This window comes from Camponotus vicinus, unplaced genomic scaffold (genome assembly GCF_025532165.1).
Source record: "Camponotus vicinus isolate PSW18456_S1 unplaced genomic scaffold, iyCamVici1.0 SCAF_2, whole genome shotgun sequence".
NCBI classification, from domain to species: domain Eukaryota; kingdom Metazoa; phylum Arthropoda; class Insecta; order Hymenoptera; family Formicidae; genus Camponotus; species Camponotus vicinus.
Genome location: NW_028141956.1, coordinates 3,707,341 through 3,715,607, shown reverse-complemented (window position 1 = coordinate 3,715,607; position 8,267 = coordinate 3,707,341). Strand labels below are relative to the sequence as shown.

At 34.5% G+C, this 8,267-nt stretch overlaps 1 long non-coding RNA gene across 1 annotated transcript; it reads right to left on the bottom strand.

Moving 5' to 3' along the window:
- Nucleotides 1–6,378: 6,378 nt before the first annotated feature.
- LOC145967557 (uncharacterized) lies at nucleotides 6,379–7,956 on the bottom strand. The gene is made up of 3 exons (XR_014437459.1): nucleotides 7,686–7,956; nucleotides 7,137–7,509; nucleotides 6,379–6,650 (listed from the first exon to the last, which is right to left on the bottom strand). It is a non-coding gene; the product is annotated as an uncharacterized LOC145967557 (long non-coding RNA).
- Between the last annotated feature and the right edge of the window lie 311 nt (nucleotides 7,957–8,267).

Here is an 8,267-nt window from a genome sequence, read left to right as displayed (position 1 = left end):
TAAAAGCTGAAATAGAATTTTTCCTTTTTTTGTAGATAGATCGTGGCCTTTATAAAGAAATCTTTATATTTTATAGATTGTATAGAAAGAAGAATTAAGAAATAAAATAATATATTATAGAAAAGATTTTTAATTATGAAAATAATTCTATTTTTTGCGATTAAAAGATAAAAAACAAATAAATAATACTCATTTTAAAGAAAAAAATTAAAAACGAATTAAAAATGTGATAATTAATGCAATACATAAATATTATATATATTGTGTAATTTATATACATGTGTGTATGATAAAGCATGTGATAAAATCTGACGAGCGATCCGACGAGCATCTCTCTGGAAACTATGAAAATATGTTTAAACCAGCGAATAAAAGTTTTATGTCTCTGTGACAGAGTTCCCATAATGTTGCAGTCCAAGTACTAGCGAATTAATAAACACGAAGTAAACGCGTCGATGGCCTTCCTAAAAGCACGTTTCTTAATGCAACGAAACAACTTTCATTCGAATAAGCTTTATTGGAACATATTTAATGAGCGATGTTATAGCATGTCTTGTTATAGGGTGCGGATGTCATTTCAAGCACGCTCGTCTTCTTTTTTTTTCGTAATTTCGCATCGTGGAATATTAACGACGTCGTTATGTAGCATCCGGTACCTTTTGATACAAACGAAAATAACATCATCAAGTTCGTATCTACTGTAAAATAAAAATTTGTGAAGAATAAAAAAATTTTTTATTAATAACTATTTCGTAATTTTAAAAAATTTAAAATTTTTTTTTCTCATAAAGTTGATGCAACATTTGTGTCACTTGTGTTGCATTGATGAATTTAGGAAAAAAATCCGAATCTCCGAAATTCACATCGAAGATAATAGCAAGACAAGACTGCAACGGGTTATGAAACAGATTACTCTAGAATTCGCGCATAATAGGTGTCAGGATACAATGTCGATTGTTATCGGTCGTATTTAAGCGGTATGTCAGGCGAAACGCGACATCCTGAGAGTTAATCACGAGCATCTGTCGTGATATTACAAGTTTCCAATTACAAGCCGCGAGACGACCATCTTCCATCCGTGTTCTTTGGAGAGGACAAGGAAACGCGAGATTACGCAAGAGGACGGAATTACAAGCTCGATTTTGACGACAGTGCACTCATTTTATTTTCGCCTCGCCTTTCGACCTGCTCAATGTCGATGCAAGAGCCGTCATTACATACCCTTGCTAAAAACGTACTTTTGCAACACGGAAAGAATAGGACTGACTCTTTCAAGCGCCGGAAAATAAAGAGAGCAAAGGAGTGAAACAGCGCTTTTCCTCGTCCACAAAATGGTCGCGTTTCCGTCACGTCACAGACCCTTGATAGACGACGACACCCTTATATAATTCGTCAAGGGGTTTGTGAAGAGCTCGAGCAACCGACAATGGAAGTGCGAACAACTGCAACAGCGTGACTAACGATATTTTGAGATTGAAATCTGAAACTTTCGTTCTTGCTTTAAAACTATTCTTCATCTTTATTTTGTATTCTAATATCTGGTTTTCTTATGATTTCTGCAATCTGTGTATTCTGTAGAATACATAACTTTAAATGATGATAGATGTGTCTTCTGCAGTTACATATATGAATTATAATTCCACCATCATACACAGTTTTTTAATAAGTACAATGTTTTTTTTTAATCAAACATTAAAGCTTAATCTTTACTTTCTTCTCAAAATACTCTTCATCCTCTTTCGTGTTATTATTTTCTCAATAGCTTATCCACTAAAATTAAAATTAAAATTGAGAGCTTCATGTAGAAAAGACTACAAGCGTATATTCTGAAAGTTAGATCTTTACTGAAAAAGTTTAAAAGTATAAACTGTCGCGAGTTAGATACTCTGTACTTCTTTTAACTTTTCTTTTTAAAATAAGTATAAAGGTTCGAACACACACAAATTTTAACTTTAAAATGATTTTTAACTTCAGTCTTTTTCTAAATTTCATCTTTACAATTGAAAAGTAAAAACAGAAAACTTTTTTCTTGAATTCATTCGTTAACATATTTATTGTCGAGTGGATGAAAATATCGACGTGTCAGATCGTCGACCAACCTCGATAGGTAAAAATGTTCCAGAGTTCCAGTGTACATTCCAGAGGAAACAGAAAGAAAGAGAGATAAAGATAGAGAAAAAGAACGCCTATGAAATCTCGTGGGGTTCGTCACGAATGGGCGAGTGAATCGAGTGAGAGAATTCTCACAGGGAGAAAAGACCAAACGGATAACTCGTTCAAGAGGTACAAAACTGTCTATTTAAGGAAGACGATGCCTGGCTGGTTATGAACGCGAAATAACAAAGCTGGGAAAAGAACAGCGGGATTTATCAGCTGAATCCGTAACAATAGTTTTTTCTTGTTTCTCCGAAACAAAGAACGATGTTGAAATGTTGCAGCTCCTATTTTAGTTCATTTATCTATCATTACCATATAAATTGACACTACTGAGCAAAACGATTAGTTAAATAGCTTCAAATTTTAAACTTAACAGTTCCGAATTATTATTAGCTATATCTGCTCTCTCTATATATTTTTGCCGATATAATATCGTCATAATTATCTCTCGGTGAACCAAAATCATGCGAAATATTTAATGAAACTGACCAAACAAATGTGTGCTGTGAACTTCATTTTCTTGTTTGCTCGGTACACTTTTCATCGACCGCTCGTCAAGTTCATCTTTTTTATCCTGGCTCCAATAAACATTTACTCGTAGCAGGACTTCTTTTCGCGAGCAGCGTAATTGCGGTGATCTTTGAATACTATTCTCAACGTCAGCCTTGTAGCTGCTTGTTTTAAGCAGTATCGTAATGTATTGATCGAAGAGAATTTCCATTTATTAATTATATCAAATACAAGCCAACCCTTCTCTCTCTTTCTCTTTCTCTATCTTTCTCTTTATCTCTTTATATCTCTCTAGAAATATAGCGTATGTTGTCATAGTACAGGTAATTGCGTAGTTTGTATAGACAAGTTCAAACTTCTCTTGTCGACTCACCAAAGGCAACGATAAATTTACGGTGCAATGTTTTTCAATCATTTTGTATCGTTAAAGAGTATATTTGAATGTATATTTACAAGATCGCTGGTGACAGATAATTAAAAAATGTTTATTTTATTTCGAAAGATGTACGAAAAGTTTATTAGCAGTTGAAGCATAAAATAAACAAGAAATAAAAATGATATTTATTTAACAAAAAGTCTCTCTTTTTCGAGCTTTAATTTGGAGGATATTTTTGTAATAATTGCTGCTAAAAAAGAGTGCGTGATGATAATAAATCCTAAATATATGTTTAAAATTCACACAACGTCAATTCAATGTTTAGTGAAATTTTGTAATTAATTATTGTCCGAAATAATATAACGAACAATATCCAATTTAATTAATTTGATAGTGTAATTTGTTTATTTAATAATGCCGTACTGGAAATCTATACTGTTGTATTGACTCGGCTTTAATTGTTACAGCGAACACATTATTGGAGACTATGCAATATGACGTATTGATTAACGCAACTAATTACAAAATCATTGCTGATTATATCTTAAATTTCTCTAGATGTCATTTGAGATTTTGTAAATTGCTTCCGCGTTTAACAATTAAGCTTCGAATTTTTTATAAAAATATTTTCGCTATTTTAATAATATTTTAATAATATTTTCGCTATTTTAATAAACTCGCGATTATGTCGGATATTTTAGACGCTCATAAAATCTCGTAAGAATATATTCGTGCAGCTTATTATTTTACTTAACGAAACCGTAATAAAAATAACAAGTTTTATTTGAACATTATTTGAAGGCACCTTAATGTTAGTACCGAATTACATTTCTTAAGTTAATCTGACATTATATTAAGTTTATGGAATTTCTTTTCTTTCTCGATTGTGAAGAATAAGTTATGAAAGCAGAAAGATAAGTAAAAGAATTTCATCTGCATCATTAATGGTGAGTTTCCTCGACTGTCTTCTTTCACAAATCACGCGCCATAAACATGATCTGCCAGCATAATTAATTAACCTAAAATCATAGCGTGTCTCCAAAAGTAAAAATATAATATTTAATAAATTATTACTTGACAGCTTCACTGAATATCTTTTGCAATAAACACATTCTTTAAATTATATCCATTATCTCTTAAAATAAAAAAAATAATAAATAATAAAATAAAATAAAATAATAGTTACATATATGAGGTACACACGTACATTTCTTGTATCTTTAATTTTATACGACATAACGCATTTTCTCTGAATGTTACAGCTCGTAAAATCGTAAAAAAGCACATATGACGAGAGAGTCAGATTTTACTTCGTACATACATATATACTCTTACATATTTGCGCTAGATTCGATATATACGAACAACAATTTTTTTCCCTCCTTTCATCGTACGCTTGCATCCTTATCGCTCGCGTTCATCTTACTATTCTTGTTGCTCGTCTCTAACATACTTTGTCCCGGTTGCGTAATTCAGCTCCAACAAAACAACTGGACAAACGTAGTTGGAAAAATCGTGTCCGCAGCCGGAAAACTTATTCTCCGCGCTCTCATATGTGGAAATTGCTCGCGGATACGGCCGCGGTAAATAAGAAAAGGAGAAAAAAAAAAGAAAGAAATGCTAAGCATACGAATAGCGGCGCTTGCGATCGCATTCGCGTTCGTACTATGCAAATGTGGCTCTGGCCGAGTTTGTTCTCGAATTAATAATGCTCGGTCCATACCAATGTCCGCTCTATTTTACGCAGGGACTGCTTGCACAGCAATTCTAGTATCAGCCATTACTATTTAACCCTATAATGTATGACTTTTTCTAAATCACCGGAAAGAAAAACTTGCAAATTCTTAAAAAGCAGAAAAAATAAATTACTATCTACATAAATTTTTCTATATAAATAATATTCTTTCTGTATATTCTTTTTTTAAGATATCGATTTATGATTGATATTATTAAGTAAAAATAATAATTAATGTCATAATAAAATGAAGAAATAATCGAATGATATGCCTTTTGCGCGCGTATAAGATTTTACATGCTTTTGAATTCTTTATCCTTCCGTGTTCCCTCATTCGTGTTTCTTTTGACAAGCTGCAGGATTATCATAATTCCAAAGCTTTCCTTCTTATCCGACGCTTTAAAAGCGACAGGCGCAGAAACTTTGAGACAACGGACGAACAATCGTTGAGGAGGACATTGGGGAGGAGAAGGATACGCAGGAAAAAAAAAAGAGAAAAGTTTCGAGGCTCCGCCTCGGACTCGTAATTCATTTTTACGTCCGTATTCGAGCCATAGGAAAACGAAGAGAAGGCCGCGACGCAAGCCGCGACAAAACTTTTCCATGCCATTCGCGAAAGCGTCTTTTGATAAATGACGAAAGCGTTCCCCTAACCCCAATGCCGCGAAAATTCAACCCTTAATCCGACGACGATCGTTCATACCGGCGATATACTTTGAAAAATTCATCGGCCGTCCGGCTATCGTGATATGGCGCGGAAATGTATTTTATAGCTTGCATACATATATCATGCATTTATCGTTACATATATAAAATATATAAATTTAAGCAACTCTGTATTCAACATAGAAATTAATTAAATAAATAAGAATTTTTGTTAGCACAAACACAAATAATATCATGCTATTTTTCTGATTAATTTGTTAATTAATTAAAAGATTTAGAATTAAGGTAAAGTGCAGAAATTTTCCTACTGAGATAATGTAAAAATAACTGAATTCTTTTGTGAAAAACTTCGTTTGCAATGCACTTAGAAAAAGAATGAGAGAATCCTCTTAAAAAAATAGATATAATCTCATCTGATAAAATAGAAGAAAGTCACTAAAATAACACCCGATAACTATTACAATTTTCAAGATGTACCGTTCATTACGAAGTAATCCCTGCGGTGCAATCGATACAAAGTAAAACTGCAAAGTTTTTCCCAAAGATAGTAATACTATTATTTGCGCATAATTCACTCATAACTATCGATTGAAATAGATTGAATTTAGAATTTTTCATATCTCTTTTTAAATAATTAAAATTAGGTTAAAAGATCACGGATACAAAATAAAATTAAGAGCAATTATTAATTTATTAAAAAGTAGCAGCGTATTGCTTTTCCATCTAAATCAATTTTTATTAGAATATTATTTCTTCTATCTTGGATTATATGAATTAAAAATAGCAATGATAGAAGAGAGAATAACCGATGCCTTTATCAGCTAATCAAGGTAACTTTTTAATAATGTTCTTAAGAAAATAATGGAGTTTTAATTTTGCCGACAACAAGTAAGGTGCTAAATAGTTTTTGATCTTACCGGTTGAATATAATCCATCCTCAAAATTGTAGCCAGCCGAGCGAATCGAGCGCGAGGTTGCATTGATCGAATTAAGGATCGGGCTGCAAGTTTAATTACGTCCCGTTCCTCGACGTGCCCTATTTCTTCCAGCTCTTTCGTCGGCGCCTTCTTCCATCGCTTCTCTTAATAGCTCTTTGATCGTCTCGCTATAAAATCGAGCCGCGTATTAACGCTTTTGCGCACTGCTTTCCTCACAGCCACCGTAATTCGAAGCAAATTTATGTGATCATCCGCGTAAACGAGAATTCTTCAACAGAAAAGAGAGACGTAAAAGACCTTACATGCGTAAAAACCATAAATAATAATTAATATTAATTATCGCGAGATTATTCCACAAACATGACTTTCACTTTCCGCGTTAAGTGGAGGATATTTATTCTTGTAATACTCACATTATAAAATGCACAAACTGCATTAGAAAAAAATTACACAAATAATAACAAAAACGAACATAAGAAATTGCACGCATGAATTTGCAGAAGTCGGTGGCTCCGAATTATATGAAACATTCCTAACGACCGGTAACGGCGCAACGAGATTATTATCGTTAGCATTAAAATCATTACGATGCTATCAAATCCCTCGCGGGAGACGTCTCGGTATTTCACGGAACGTATATCTTGCGTAAGGTGCAAGGCGCGTGTTTGCGTGAAGCATGAAGTTTCGTCGATCAAATTAAGCCCCGCGCTACACGTTTAATTACATCTCGTCGCGACGACGCGGGATGTCTCACCTGCATCTCTTGTGCGAAATCCACCCACACTCGGAAAGTGAGTTTTTCCTTCCTTCCTTCCTTCCTCCCTTCCTGCTCGCGCAATCCTGTACATGTCAACCCTGTCAAAGGGCGCGGCGAGAGAATTTCATCCGGAAACTAGGTCCCCCCGAATGCTCGTCTCAATCGAGTAAACGTCACCGGATGGAATACAGAGCGAAGTGAGACAAGCCCGGAGGTCGCAAAGTTCGCTTGTTCGAGGACGCAAGATGTCCTCGGGCTGGCGACGTGCGAAACGACTCGTATTGGCCAAGGGAGACTACTCCACTCGACATGGTGGATGTGAGACTGGTTTCATATCCGCGTTGACTGGCAATGTAGCAATTTTCCAGACCTTTTTAAGCAACAATAAGATAGAAAGGAGTTGAAGGAATATTGCGCGTTTTTTTCACTGGCTTAGATTTATAATTTATATTTGGAAAACACACTACGTAGCTTTCGGTGAATTTTAAAGACTGAGATGAAAAAATATCACGACAATTTTAGTTATATCAGTTGTGAGATTATTACTTTTATCTCAATTATCTTTATTTGTTTTCCTGAAATTTCGCCGGCTGTTCGAGAAGCATACTCTTGTTTCCGCGTGCTTTCATTATGTAAACGCGTCAATTTGGAGGAGAAAAAATATGGCACAACTCCCGCGAAAACTTCCTCTCTTCTTGATGGAGAAAGTTGCCGGTGAATAGTTTCCTCGCACGCTCCATCGAGTTCATCATCGGTCGTAACCGATCGATGCTACTACTACCTTGAAAACTTCGCTGTGTATTATTACGACGGTCGTTCTCTCTTCACTTGGTCATGACGGGATACTAATCGAATATCGGTCGATTCTTATCGATTGTGCAAATCATCATCGATCGTATCTCGCTGCAGGACCACAATTGCCATTCGAGAACTCTCGATTATACAGACACTCGAATGTCACTGGTAACATCACAATATATCCTGTTTCCTCTTGTCTTTTTATTAATAGTAAAGCTCATTTTATTCGTTCGTCGAGTTGATTGTATAAATAGAATCCTTTTTACGAGATCATTTGAAAAGCTCGTAAACGATGAATCTGATAATAAAATAAGCTGACATCGCGATAAA